Source organism: Dermochelys coriacea, chromosome 7 (assembly GCF_009764565.3).
Source record: "Dermochelys coriacea isolate rDerCor1 chromosome 7, rDerCor1.pri.v4, whole genome shotgun sequence".
In the NCBI taxonomy this organism is placed as follows: Eukaryota; Metazoa; Chordata; order Testudines; family Dermochelyidae; genus Dermochelys; species Dermochelys coriacea.
Window position 1 is genome coordinate 3,766,048 of NC_050074.1, and position 15,133 is coordinate 3,781,180.

A 15,133-nucleotide genomic window follows, 5' to 3' on the forward strand; every position below is an offset into this window, starting at 1 on the left:
CCTATTGAGGAAAATAGAAAGAAGCATAAACTCTGGCAACTGAAGTGTAAAAATATAATTAGGAAGGCCAAAAAATTATTTGAAGAACAGCTAGCCAAAGACTCAAAAAGTAATAGCAAAAAAATGTTAAAGTATATCAGAAGCAGGAAGCTTGCTAACGAACCAGTGGGGCCAATGGATGATCTAGATACTAAAGGAGCAATCAAAGACGAGAAGGTCATTGCGGAGAAACTAAATGAATTCTTTGCTTTGGTCTTCATGGCTGAGGATGTGAGGAAGATTCCCAAACCTGAGCCATTCTTTTCAGGTGACGAATCTGAATAACTGTTCCAGACTGAGGTGTCCTTAGAGCAGGTTTTGGAACAAACTGATAACTAAACTGTAGTAAATCACCAGGACCAGATGGTATTTACCCAAGAGTTCTGAAGGAACTCAGATGTGGAACTGCAAGACTACTAACTGTGGTATTTAACCTATAATTTAAATCAACCTCTGTACCAGATGACTGGAGGATAGCTAATGTGACGCAAATTTTTGAGAGAGGCTCCAGAAACAATCCCGGCAATTACAGGCCGGTAAGCCTAATTTCAGTACCAGGAAAACTGGATGAAACTATAGTTAAGAACAGAATTATCAGACACATAGGTGAACACGATTTATTGGGGAAGAGTCAACATGTTTATTTGTAATGGGAAATCATGCCTCACCAATCTACTAGAATTCTATGAAGGAGTCAACAAGCATGTGGACAAGAGTGATCCAGTGGATATAGTGTACTTAGCTTTTCAGAAAGCTTTGGACAAAAAGACACTCACCAAAGGCTCTTAACCAAAGTAAGCTGTCATGAGATAAGAGGGAAGGTCTTCTCATGGATCAGTAACTGGTTAAAAGATAGGAAACAAAGGATAGGAATAAAATGATCAGTTTTCAGAATGAAAAGAGGTAAATGGTGGTGTCCCCCATGGGTCTGTACTGAGACCAGTACTGTTCAACATATTCAAAAATTATATGGAAAAAGGTGTAAACAGTGAGGTGGTAAAGTTTGCAGAGGACACAAAATTACTCAATATAGTTAAGTCCAAAGCAGACTGCAAAGAGTTACAAAAGGATCTCACAAAACTGGGTTACTGGTCAACAAAATGGCAGATGAAATTCAACAATCCCAACTATACATATAAAATGATGGGGTCTAAATTAGATGTTAGCACTCAAGAAAGAGAACTTGGAATCACAAAATGTTGGGAATCATTAGGAAAGAAATAAATAATAAGACAGAAAATATCATATTGCTTCTATATAAATCCATGATAAGCCCACATCTTGAATACTGCATGCAGATCTGGTCACCTCATCTCAAAAAAGATATAGTGAAATTGGAAAGGATTCCAGAAGGGCAACAAAAACTATTAAGGGTATACACAAAAGAAAAGGAGTACTTGTGGCATCTCAGAGACTAACAAATGTATTTGAGCATAAGCTTTCACGAGCTACAGCTCACTTCATCGGATTCATTCAGCGGAAAATACAGTGGGGAGATTTATATACACAGAGAACATGAAACAATGGGTGTTACCATACACACTGTAACGAGAGTGATCAGGTAAGATGACCTATTACCAGTAGGAGAGTGGGGTGGCCCACACCCCGCTCTCCTGCTGGTAATAGCTCACCTTACCTGACCACTCTCGTTACAGTGTGTATGGTAACACCCATTGTTTCATGTTCTCTGTGTATATAAATCTCTCCACTGTATTTTCCACTGAACGCATCCGATGAAGTGAGCTGTAGCTCGTGAAAGCTGATGCTCAAATAAATGTTAGTCTCTTAAGGTGCCACAAATACTCCTTTTCTTTTTGCGGATACAGACTAACACAGCTGCTACTCTGAAACCTATTGGGGTATAGAACAGCTTCCATATGGAGAGAGATAAATAAGACTGATTTCGTTGGGATTTGGATAATTTCGTTGGAGATTGGTCCTGCTTTGAGCAGAGGGTTGGACTAGATGACCTCCTGAGGTCCCTTCCAATCCTGATGTTCTATGATTCTAAGACAGGGACTTTTCAACTTGGAAAAGAGATAACAAATGGGGGATTTGATAAAAGTTTATAAAATCATGACTGCTGTGGAGAAAGTAAATAAGGAACTGTTATTTACTCCTTCTCATAACACAAGAACTAGGGGGTCATTAAACAAAATTAAGGGACAGCAGGTTTAAAATGAACAAAAGTACCTATTTCTTCACACAATGCAGAGCCAAGCTGTGGAACTCTGTGCCAGAGAATGTTGTGAAGGCCAAGACTTTAACAGAGTTCAAAAAGAACTAGATAAATTCATGGAGGATAGGACCATCAACAGCCATTAGTCAGGATTGGCATGGATGCTGTCCCTAGCCTCTGTTTGCCAGAAGCTGGGAATGGGCAACAGAGGATGGATTACCGATGATTACCTGTTTTGTTCATTCCCTGTGAAACACCTGGCATCGGCCACTGTTGGAAGACAGGATACTGGGCTAGATGAACCTTTGGTCTGACCCAGTATGGCCATTCTTATATTTTTAAGGCCACCACTTCTCAGAAATGGGAAACACTGTTGGGGTAAAATAACATAGTCGGGGGGGGGTGGAATTTAGGGACAATCAGGTGCAGCAGACACAATCTACTGACTGTGTAGAAGCAGTGCTGTTGATCTCTTCAATAACAGGGTAACATTTATTTATATTTTTTCTCATTTCCTTCATATTAAATTGTAATCAGTTCAGAATGTTAAGAATAAGACAAGTGTTCTGTTTCCTTCTTTATTAAACATGTACTGTGAAATAATAGGTGACCGTATGTTCCTGTTAAATTAATGTCCACCAAACTCACACCGTAAGTTGTCTTCTACTCCAATTAGAGTTTTGTGACTGGCATCAACAGAAGCAGGATCAACCCCTTATGTAAGTAATAATTTTAAAAAAATCCAAACCTTCTCCATTATGGATTAAAAGAACCTTGCAAGCATGAACTGAGTCTCAGCCAATCAAGTGTTGTCTTCCTGGGCTTGCAGAAAGACAGCTCTAGTGTCCCTGCTGCTGTTAACTTTGCCAAGCAACAGCACTGTATATTTTACAAGACCCAGGCCAATTTCACTGTTATTGTTCTAAAACCTTTGGGATTCACATCAGTTTCATACTGCCATTGTTGCATGGGAAAGCAATAAACAGCAGCACAAGATAGGTGCTATGGGGTAAAAGGGCCCAAGCAACTAAAGCCGAGGGAAGGGTGGAGTAGCAGAGACCTTCCCCACTGAGAAGGGAGGGCAAAAATAAGGCTCCTGCTCCTCTCATTAGCTAGTGGATGGGGCGAAGCTTCAGAATTATAACCATTGGCAGATATGAAAGATGGAGACCCGATGCATAGTCAACACCTTGGCAGAAGTCCCAGAAGCAAAAAAGTGGAAAACGGCTGGGCTTCACTGCAGGACCCCAATCATCCATCCTTGCGATCGTCTTTTATATACAGCTCTGGCAAGCAGGTTTAATGCTCCAGCTAGAAATACCTGCATTCTGTGCTTCTGCATTTTTACCCTAGAAAGAGTTGCAGTTCCATAGGCGCCAACTCCATGGGTGCTCCAGAATTGGAACACCCAGGGGAAAAAATGGTGGGGGCTGAGCACCCACTGGCAGCCCCCCATCAGCTCCCCCCCACCCCCTCCTGCCTGCCGGTGGGCCCCATGAATCAGTGCCTCCCCCTCCCTCCCTGTGCCTCCAACTCGCTGCAATCAGATGTTTCACACATACGGGGGGGGGGGGAAGGATGCGGTGCGCTATGGGGGGGTGGAAAGAGGCGGAGTGGGGATGGAGCAGGGGGCAGGAAGAGGCAGGGCGGATTGTGTGGCATTGACGGGGTGGAGTGGGGGGCAGGGCCTGGGGCAGAGCCAGGGGTCGAGTACCCCCTGCCACAATTCAAAGTCGGGGCTTGTGTGCACTTCCTTAGGTGAAACAAATATTCTCTTTCCTATAAACAGAAGCCAGAATAATTATCTAATTTTGAAATTATTGTAAAAAAATGTTCAACCTCCTCATAAAATGTGCATTAAAAAACATTGCCTTTTCATACGCTCTTTACTTTATGCACATTCAGCTAGTACGGTCTCACATCCTGCCTCATTCAGATTTCATCTCCCATCAGACGAAGTGCAAGGGAAAATATGTAATGTCAAAATGGTTTTGATCTAGGACAGAGGAAAAATTGGCTGATTAGTTTCAGCAACAGATACCAGTTTTCAAAGTTAATGTAAACTTTATAAAATGTATTAATGTTCACCTAAGGAGCCATTACTATTGTCTTGAGAGTCTCTCTTCATTTCTATGACTTGTTTTTACCATTTAAAAAACAATAATCCATGCCAATGTGGTCTCTACCACGCTATAATGCTAAAACAACATCTATGCAGTGTAAAAAGCCTGATGTGATTGTCATTGTTTTTAATCACAAAAATGCAGTTTTCTTCCTCCTCCTCCTCCCCAGATCTCCAGAAATATGTATTTAATAGAGGCCCAGTTTCTTGCCCATTTTTATTAGTTTTGTGACTGAAAACTGTAATTAGACATGCTTCACTGACTCATACATGAATCCTTTTGTGATTTTATTATTATTCTTCCTGAATGTTGATGAACGTGACTGTTACAAATTCTAAAGGATTTTCTATATACCTTATTAAGCTACACATGACACAAGCCAGTTAAATACTGTCCACCTTCCAAATAAACTATTTTAGCTAGAAAAATGTGAATGTACAATATGTAGGAAATAATCCCCAAAAATAAGAGAATCCAACATAGCTATTGCTTCCTTTGAGTTTCCACTATATATAATTTAAAATAAATAAAAACATGACATTATGAATGCAACTTTAGTACAGATAAGTGCTTAACGTTTTAAGTAAATTTCATCAGAGAAGTTTCACTGGAGAAAAACAAACCAATAAGTAAACAAAAGCTATTTTTATTAGTAGGAAGGGAAACTAATAAGGGTTATGAAAACTTTACTTCTTTAAATTCCAAAAAACAACTCCTTCCTCCTGACCTTTATGTAAGCAGAACAAAATAATTTCAAAGCAAATTCACTGCCAACCTTTGAAACAGCAGATAATTTTAATCAGATTTGTCCACTGTTAATCTGTTTTAGCCAACACCTAGCCACAATTTAAATATCATAAAGAGAAGCATGACAGAATTATCTAAGAAAAAATCCACAACACTACAATAAAAGCATCTTGAAATATTTTAGAGTCAGTCCAGAGGTCTAAGAGTCCTGGGTGCAAGAGCGAATTCTCCATCTCCCCAGGCATGTGGTAAAAGTTATGCAATTGGGCTTCAGAGAGAGGGTGACTGACAAGCACACTTCTGCCAGTTGAGTAATGGAGCAGGGACTGGCCCCAGAGGAAGCTGTTCTTCTCCGTTGCAGCAAGAAGATTAACATTAAAACCATGTGTATTTGGACAGCTGCAAAGCGTAGTCAGCAGCCCATTCCACAATGAACCCACATTGAGTCTTTCTGTTGCAATGCTAGACATTACAGTCCGTGTTTGTCTGTCTGCGAGTTACAAAGCTAAGGAGAAATAACACAATGTCTCAATCAAACTCCCTACAAGTAGTTTTGAATGGTAAAAATGCTGGTTGCAAAGATGAGAATGAGGAGGCTCAAAATCAAGTATGAGCTAGTCTTAGCTGCAATCAACTGCCATAGAAAGAATGTGCCCTCAGGTTTGGGAAGACAGAGGGGTACGCCACAAAAATTAAGCATTATCTTTGGCAATGGAGCATCAGCAGCCAACTTTTCAAACACTCAGATTAAATGCCAAACCAAAATTGATTACCTTGAATAAACTTCTTTATATCTGGATAACATGTGACCTTAGTGCTTGTTTTTCAAAGCAAAGGGCAAACAGTAAATTCCCACATTATTGGTATTACTGATATTCCATAACAAGACAAAAAAAGGAAGAAAATAATGGGGAAAGTGACAAGATGTCCATCTGAGAGATTCAGAAAGTGTGTGCTCCCTTCATTATCTAAGATCTTTCAGCTATGGTGAGAATGAGGCTCTAATATACCTGAAAAAGTTAGCAAGATGGGCAAAGGGTAAAACACAATTACCTAACCAATGGCATCTTCAAATCACTGGTAAGGTTCAATGGGGTGACTTGGATTCTTGTTTGAAAAACAGGAATGTGGCTAGAGCAATGATGCATCTGTACGAATGTATGTGTCTGTACTTGGCTAACCTCTAGAAATTTTTTGGGCCTATGATTGACTGAAAGTAGTCTTTTGTCAAATAAAGCACTTTAATCTGAGAACATTAGTTCAAATGATTTCTAGATTACATGGTTCTAAACCTATAACTTATTTGCCTCTACAATACATCGGAGATTAATTCTACAGAACCACTTATCCCTTCAGAATAGCCTTGAGGAAAGCATAAAAGTAATCATTTAAACTACATAAAGTTGTAGCTATACATTTCTCACAAAATTCAATTTTATATTGTAGGTTTCCTTTGGCTAGCGATTTTCACTAGTGTGTGATTTTTATTTTTAGAACCACTGTAGCTTGGTCCAATTTAAATCATGAAGCAGGGCGAAATAAAGGCATTTTACAAAACAGCTAATTACAGTATAAATGAAGATAGATGGAAGCCCTTATTTTCTGAACTGTACCCTTACCTGTCCTATATTTGATCTTAAAATACAAAATCTTTCTTCTTTCATACTTGCCTTTAAGATGGTACCAAAAAAACCTGGAAAAGGGTATTTCTATAAACAGGTTCAACAGAAGGAAAGTAGGTATGTCTCTCTACTCCACTAGCAACTTCTATGAATGGTGTGGAGAAAGTGAATAAGGAAGTGTTATTTACTCCTGCACACGACATAAGAAACAGGGGTCATCCAATTAAATTAATAGGCAGCATGTTTAACATACGAAAAAAGGAAGTACTTCTTCACACACCACATAGTCAACCTGTGAAACTGGTTGACAGTGGATGTTGTGAAGGCCAAAACTATAACTGGCTTCAAAAAAGAATTAGATAAATTATGGAGGATATGTCCATCAATGGCTATTAGCCAAAATGGTCAGCAATGCAACCTCATTGTATCCTAGCCTCTGACTGATCACTTGATAATTGCCCTGTTCTGTTCATTCCTTCTGAAGCACCTGCCATTGACATTGTCCGAAGGCAGGATACTGGGCTAGATGGACCATTGGTCTGACCCAGTGTGGCCATTTTTATGTTCTATTGACATCAATGGTTGCTGAGTGTGTGTATCTGAAGGTAGAATTTGGCCAAACAATCTACGTAGGCCTTGTGACATGATGTAACATTTTCTTGACATAAGCTTCAAATGAAAAGTAGTAGAGCAGAATACATAAATTCTCTGAATGTGAACATCAACGGCAGCTATTGTTCTCTAGAGTGGAATCGCAGAAGAGACGGTGTATGCTTTGAAACAATTTAAAAAAGGATGGTAGTATGGTAATCTGGGATTCAGTCAGTCCTTCTTAAAAAGCCACTCTGCCATGTCTAGATGAAAATTCCAGACAGTTCAAAGGCCAAAAGGTCCGTTTTATGGTGTGTTGTAACTACAGGCAACGTATCTAAATCCAGTTATGAGTACATATTTGAAACATTGGCTCAAGAAATTATTTTCCTCTTATAAGAGGCTTTCACATTTCTGGGGATCCTTCCCCATGTCAATTGCCTCTATTTTTCCCCTTAGTTTGCATCCATGTGCTTGCACACACCTTGCTGACACCATCCTTGAAAATAAGGGGAACATCAGTCTTGAGACAGTGATGGGTAATACTTCCATTAATCACAGGGCTGTTGGTGAACACACGCAGCACTTCATCTAGGTCTTCTTGGCCCCTAAAGACAGCCTGTAACTGAAGCAAGATCTCCAAAACAACAATACCATTAGTTCATTGGCCTATACTTTTTGTCTACTGAAGGCACAATTAGTTGTAATAATATGTATTATTTGTATTATAGTAGGGTCAAGAGGCTGCAAATGGGTAAATGTCCCATTGTGCTAGTCACCGTACTGTCAGATAGTAAAACATGCCCCAAAGCACTTACAGTCTTCCGCTCCAATCCTGAATGCACTGGTGCACATGCCTAATTTTAAATGTGTATGTTTGCAAGACTGGGATCTAACATTTTAAGAGACATTCTGGAATCAACCATGTAAATCCATAAAAAATTGCTTTTTATAAATAACAAAAATAATCTGTGTACTATGATGACCCCTAATTAATAATGTCAGCTCAAACTCCCCCCTACACAAAATACTGAGATTTTTAAAATAAATGAACAGGAGAGGGTTTTGTTCTCTTGTAATATTTTAACTTGAAGGGGAAAGCTCCCACACCAACCATGCACATGATCATTTCAGGAAGAAAATTCAACTTGAAAACATACAAAATCATGTGGGCCTACCCACAACAGCTCAGAGAGGAATAGCACTTACACTCTCTTTACTCCTAGTATGGGGAACTATCATTCTTTCCCTCCTCAGACATTCCCCTGCCTCCTTCTCTAACCTTTCTGTTCCACCAGTGTATATCTTCCCTCCTACAATGTATTTCCCTGTCCCCCCCCAATACTAGCCTCCTTCCTCCTCATCCACCAGCCCCTCCATGTTCCTTTGAAGTAGAGGTGATCATTTCAGAAAGGGCAATCTGGCTAGATTCAGTCCACACCTGCCTTATTCCAGCGGCCTGAGGATAGACAATGATAGAGCTTGAAAGACATACAAAGAGCTTTAAAAAGGGCAACAGAAGATAAGCTTCACTTTTCACCATGAGAAGTAAAAAAAAAAAAAAAAAACTTTCTTGCAGTCCTGTCCCAAATCAGGCCTGTTTCTTAAAGATCTGTTTAAAACACTACATAGTTAATACATATTATATCATTTAAATCCGTTTTAAAGAGAATGTTTTAATGTCAGGTTAATTAAGTTCATGGACCAAAGGCTGCGTTAACAGCCCTAGGATTCAGCAAGTTACTTAAGAATGTGAATACTTCCAATGAAGACAATAAGACTACTCATATGCTTAAAGTTAGGCAAGTGCTTAAGGACTTTACTGAATCAGGCCCTAGAGGCCAAGTCTTTCTTCACCAAACAGGTGGAACATGGCAAGCAGCAGTGCAAACTTTTAGACGCTACTGATCTGGATCAAAGGCAACACTTATGTAAAAGTTGGTATGTGGCAGATAACCCTTTCAGGGCCTGTGTAGGCTAAATATCTACCTGAGGGGGCCAGTTAGGGTACCTGGCTGCAGCTGGAGGGAGAGGCAGGTTACTTGAAAAAGAGTGTCAGGTGGGGTCAGGGTATGCTAGATTATAAAGACAGGAAGCTTGCAGCGAGAAGAGGCTGTAGGGACACAGTATGCAGTTCCTCTCTGGAGCACAGAGGAGGGGAGGGAAAACCAAGAGGGATAATAACCCCTGGGTTCTAGCCCTAGAACAGGGGTGGCCAACTTGAGCCTGAAAAGGAACCAGAATTTACCAATGTACATTGCCAAAGAGCCACAGTAATAGGTCAGCAGCCCCCCATCAGCTCCACCCCCACTCCCAGTGCCTCCACCCACTGGCAGCCTCACCGATCAGCACCTCTTTCTCCCTCCACGCCCTTGTGGGTGTAGGACACTCGGGGGGGGGGGGAGGAGCAAGGGCTCGGCGCTCAGGGGAGGGGGCGGGAAGGGGTGGAGTGGGGGAATGGCTTGTGGCAGAGCCAGGGTTGAGCATGAGCACCCCTTGGCACATTGGAAAGTTGGTGCCTTTAGTTCCAGCCCCGGAGTCGGTGCCTGTACAAGAAGCACATATTAACTTCTGAAGAGCCGCATGTGGCTCCAGAGCCACAGGTTGGCCACCCCGCCCTAGAAGAAGAGTCAACCCCAGAGGAGTTGTGGGGAAAGGAAACCTCAGAGGGTTAGGTAGGAAGAATATCAGGGAAATAGTTGCTTGTTATAGGATCCCTGGTCTGGAACCCCAGTGTAGAGGGCTGGCCTGGGTTCCCTACCAGCCATTGGGAAGTGGCCACAGGTGCACTGGGGACATCAACTGGACAACTGGAGAGACTTTATACCCAAGAAGGGGAAGAATACTGTGACTTGGCCTGAGGGCTAAGAAACAAAGGCTAGGCGCTGCAGCTCCTGAGGAGCCCACAGATGGACAGTGAAAGGATGGCCTGAGGAACCACAAGAAGAGGATGTACAACTGGCAGAACTAATCCCCAGATATGGCCAGAGGAGATACCCCAGCAATGAGTAGTAGAGGTCCCCTTTACAAGGCCACACTCCACTTAAACCAACTGAGCTGACCTGCTCACAGCAATGGAAAATTTGGCACTCAAGTGGTATATGAAGAAATCATGCATCATGTGCAGTAATGATGGTTCTTCAAGATGTGCGTCCCTATGGATGCTCCACTGTAGGTGCACTTGCATCCTGCCATGCTGAATGGAGAACTTTGGTAGCAATGCTGCTCATGTGCTGGTCTCCCACCTCATGTTGTGGCTCAAGGCTAACTAGCGTTGCACAGACAAAACTCCCTCAGTTTCCTTCCTTATCAAGAACTCAGAAGTAGAGGAGACAAGGGTGGGTCACGGGCACCCATAGGGACACACGTCTTGAAAAACCCTCATTTACTGCATAAAGTAACTTCCTCCTCTTCTTCGAAGTGTTCCTATGGGTGCGCCACAGTAAATTACTCCCGAGCAGCATCCCTAATGGGAGCTGGAGCTTCCGAGTCGAGTCTATTATGGATGACAATACTGTGAAGTTGAATCTAGCGTCAGGAGCAGAGTCCCCAGTGACGGCATAGCGTTCTGCAAAGGTATGCCAGATGCCCATGTGGCTGCTCTATAGATTTCCAGGGTGGAGATATCCTTGAAGAAGGCAATCAAAGAAGAAACCGATCTCATGGAGTGTATATGGATTCCTGATGGAGGTACTACATTGCAAACACAATAGCAGTGTTTGATGCAGTTCAAGACCCACTTAGAGAGCCTATGGACTGATACTGCTGCACCTTTCAACCTCGCCACAAGTGAAAGGAAAGCCTAAGAGATTTCCTAAAAGCCTTCGTACTGTACAGGTAGAAGACCAGGGCTCTCCTAACATCTAGTGTGTGTAGAATGGCTTCCCTAATAACACAGTATGGCTTGAGATAAAAGGTCAGGAGGTGAATGAGTTGGTTCATGTGAAAGGCCGAAGAAACCTTGGGGAATGAACAGCAGGTATGGCTGAGTGTAACCTTGTCATGAAAAAAATACTGTAAAAGGGGGGTGCGCCATAAGAGCCACTATATTCCCTATCTCCCTCACTGAGGTGATGGTGACCTCAATTGCTGTCTTCATTGATAGATGTGTAAGTGAACTTAACATAAGACTGACCATACTTGGTCAGACCAAAGGTCCATCTAGCCCAGTATCCTGTCTTCCAACAGTGGCCAATACCAGATGCCCCAGAGGGAATGAACAGAACAGGTAATCACCAAGTAATCCAACCTGTTGCCCATTCCCATCTTCTGGCAAACAGAGGCTATGAATACCATCCCTGCCCATCCTGACTAACAGCTATTAATGGACCTATCCTCCATGAACTTATCTAGGTTTTTTTTTAATCCTGTATAGTCCTGGCCTTCACAACATCCTCTGGCAAGGAGTTCCACAGGTTGACTGTGCGTTGTGTGAAAAAATACTTCCTTTTCATAGAATCATAGAATCATAGATATCAGGGTTGGAAGGGACCCCAGAAGGTCATCTAGTCCAAACCCCCTGCTCAAAGCAGGACCAAGTCCCAGTTAACTCATCCTAGCCAGGGCTTTGTCAAGCCTGACCTTAAAAACCTCTAAGGAAGGAGATTCTACCACCTCCCTAGGTAACGCATTCCAGTGTTTCACCACCCTCTTAGTGAAAAAGTTTTTCCTAATATCCAATCTAAACCTCCCCATTGCAACTTGAGACCATACTCCTCGTTCTGTCATCTGCTACCATTGAGAACAGTCTAGAGCCATCCTCTTTGAAACCCCCTTTCAGGTAGTTGAAAGCAGCTATCAAATCCCCCCTCATTCTTCTCTTCTGCAGACTAAACAATCCCAGCTCCCTCAGCCTCTCCTCATAAGTCATGTGCTCTAGACCCCTAATCATTTTGTTGCCTTCGCTGTACTCTTTCCAATTATCCACATCCTTCTTGTAGTGTGGGGCCCAAAACTGGACACAGTACTCCAGATGAGGCCTCACCAGTGTCGAATAGAGGGGAACGATCACGTCCCTCGATCTGCTCGCTATGCCCCTACTTATACATCCCAAAATGCCATTGGCCTTCTTGGCAACAAGGGCACACTGCTGACTCATATCCAGCTTCTCGTCCACTGTCACCCCTAGGTCCTTTTCCGCAGAACTGCTGCCGAGCCATTCGGTCCCTAGTCTGTAGCGGTGCATTGGATTCTTCCATCCTAAGTGCAGGACCCTGCACTTATCCTTATTGAACCTCATTAGATTTCTTTTGGCCCAATCTTCCAATTTGTCTAGGTCCTTATGTATCCTATCCCTCCCCTCCAGCGTATCTACCACTCCTCCCAGTTTAGTATCATCCGCAAATTTGCTGAGAGTGCAATCCACACCATCCTCCAGATCATTTATGAAGATATGAACACAAACGGGCCCCAGGACCGACCCCTGGGGCACTCCACTGGAACCGGCTGCCAACTAGACATGGAGCCATTGATCACTACCCGTTGAGCCGACAATTCTAGCACGCTTTCATACCCACCTTTATAGTGCATTCATCCAGCCCATACTTCCTTAACTTGCTGACAAGAATCCTGTGGGAGACCGGTGTCAAAAGCTTTGCTAAGTCAAGAAACAATACATCCACATGCTTTCCCTTCATCCACAGAACCAGTAATCTCATCATAAAAGGCGATTAGATAGTCAGGCATGACCTTCCCTTGGTGAATCATGCTGACTGTTCACTGATCACTTTCCTCTCCTATAGTGCTTCAGGATTGATTCTTTGAGGACCTGCTCCATGATTTTTCCAGGGACTGAGGTGAGGCTGACCGGCCTGTAGTTCCCAGGATCCTCCTTCTTCCCTTTTTTAAAGATGGGCACTACATTAGCCTTTTCCAGTCATCCGGGACTTCCCCCGTTCGCCACGAGTTTTCAAAGATAATGGCCAAGGGCTCTGCAATCACAGCCGCCAATTCCCTCAGCACTCTCGGATGCAATTCGTCCGGCCCCATGGACTTGTGCACGTCCAGCTTTTCTAAATAGTCCCTAACCACCTCTCTCTACAGAGGGCTGGCCATCTCTTCCCCATTTTGTGATGCCCAGCACAGCAGTCTGGGAGCTGACCTTGTTAGTGAAAACAGAGGCAAAAAAAGCATTGAGTACATTAGCTTTTTCCACATCCTCTGTCACTAGCTTGCCTCCCTCATTCAGTAAGGGGCCCACACTTTCCTTGGCTTTCTTCTTGTTGCCAACATACCTGAAGAAACCCTTGTTGTTACTCTTGACATCTCTTGCTAGCTGCAGCTCCAGGTGCGATTTGGCCCTCCTGATATCTTTCCTACATGCCCGAGCAATATTTTTATACTCTTCCCTGGTCATATGTCCAACCTTCCACTCTTGTAAGCTTCTTTTTTATGTTTAAGATCCGCTAGGATTTCACCATTAAGCCAAGCTGGTCGCCTGCCATATTTACTATTCTTTCGACTCATCGGGATGGTTTGTCCCGATTATTATTAGAGCATCCTTCCATTTTTTCTTTGTTTTAAAGCTGCTGCCTATTAATTTCAATTGGTGACCCCTAGTTCTTGTGCTATCAGAAGGAGTAAATAACACTTCCTTATTACTTTCTCCATAGCAGTCATGATTTTATAAACTTCTATCATATCACCCCTTCGTCATCTCTTTTCCAAGCTGAAAAGTCCCAGTCTTATTTATCTCTCCTCCTATGGAAACCGTTCCATAACCCTAATCATTTTTATTGCCCTTTTCTGAAACTTTTCCAAGCCCAATATATGTTTTTTTGAGATGGGGCATCCACATCCGCACATAGTATTCAAGATGTGGGCACACCAGGGATTTATATGGGGCAATATTATATTTTCTGTTTTATTATCTATCCCTTTCTTAATGATTCCCAACATTCTGTTTGTTTTTTGACTCCCATTGCACATTGAGTGGATGTGTTCAGAGAACTATCCACAATGACTCCAAGATCTCATTCTGGAGTGGTAACAGCTAATTTAGACCCCATCATTTTATATGTATAGTTGGGATTATGTTTTGCAATGTACATTACTTTGCATTTATCAACACTGAACTTCATCTGCCATTTTTTTGCCCAGTCACCCAGTTTTGTGAGATCCTTTTGTAGCTCTTCGCAATCTGCTTGGGACTTAACTATCTTGACTAGTTTTGTATCATCTGCAATTTTTGCCACCTCATTGTTTACCCCAGGGTCATAGGTTTGAAGGGTGGTCTGCTCAGATCCTTTAATACTAAATTCAAGTCCCATGACGATGTAGGATGGCTGGGTTGGGGAAAGAGGTTCGCTATGCCCTTGAGGAACCTCTTTATAGCTGGGTGCAATAAAACTGAGTACCCCTCTGTTTGTTGATGAAAAGTCGCTATGACCTGTGGACCTTGAGTGAGCTAAAATATAATCCTGACTTCTTTAGAGTAAATAGGTAATCTAAGACTGCCAGGAGAGTAGCAGATGTGGGTAATTTGTCTGGAATGGCACCAAAACTGAAACCTAGTCCACTTTTGTAGATAAGTATGAGGGGTAGCCAATTTCCAACTGTGTAAGTAACACTTCTTGAACCTCCTCAGAGCAGGATCTCTTTGTATGTTGGAACCACGAAGGAGCCAGACCTTGAGACAAAGTATCCATAGGTCGGGATGGAGAGTGCGTCCTTCGTTCTTTGAGAGGAGGTGGGAGCGGGTTGAAGAGGGACTGCCAGGCACATCACCAGCTGTGACAGGGAAGGATACACATCTGTCTCAGCCAGGTGGAAGCAGTCAGTATAACATTGTGCACTCTCTCTCTCTAACAGGACTTACAGCAATAAAAGAAATG

At 42.6% G+C, this 15,133-nt stretch overlaps 1 protein-coding gene across 10 annotated transcripts in view; it reads right to left on the bottom strand.

Annotated features, from left to right (window-relative positions):
• FHIT (fragile histidine triad diadenosine triphosphatase) overlaps positions 1 to 15,133 on the bottom strand; it is a 1,103,840-nt gene that overhangs the window by 1,076,495 nt on the left and 12,212 nt on the right. For 9 of the 10 annotated variants that reach the window (XM_043519703.1, XM_043519704.1, XM_038411575.2 and 6 more), the window contains exon 1: positions 7,786 to 9,604. The exons of the other annotated variant lie outside the window; for it this stretch is intronic. The gene's annotated coding sequence lies outside the window, so the exon portion shown is untranslated. Of the gene's footprint in view, positions 1 to 7,785; positions 9,605 to 15,133 lie in introns of those variants that run through there. 10 annotated transcript variants of the gene reach the window in all.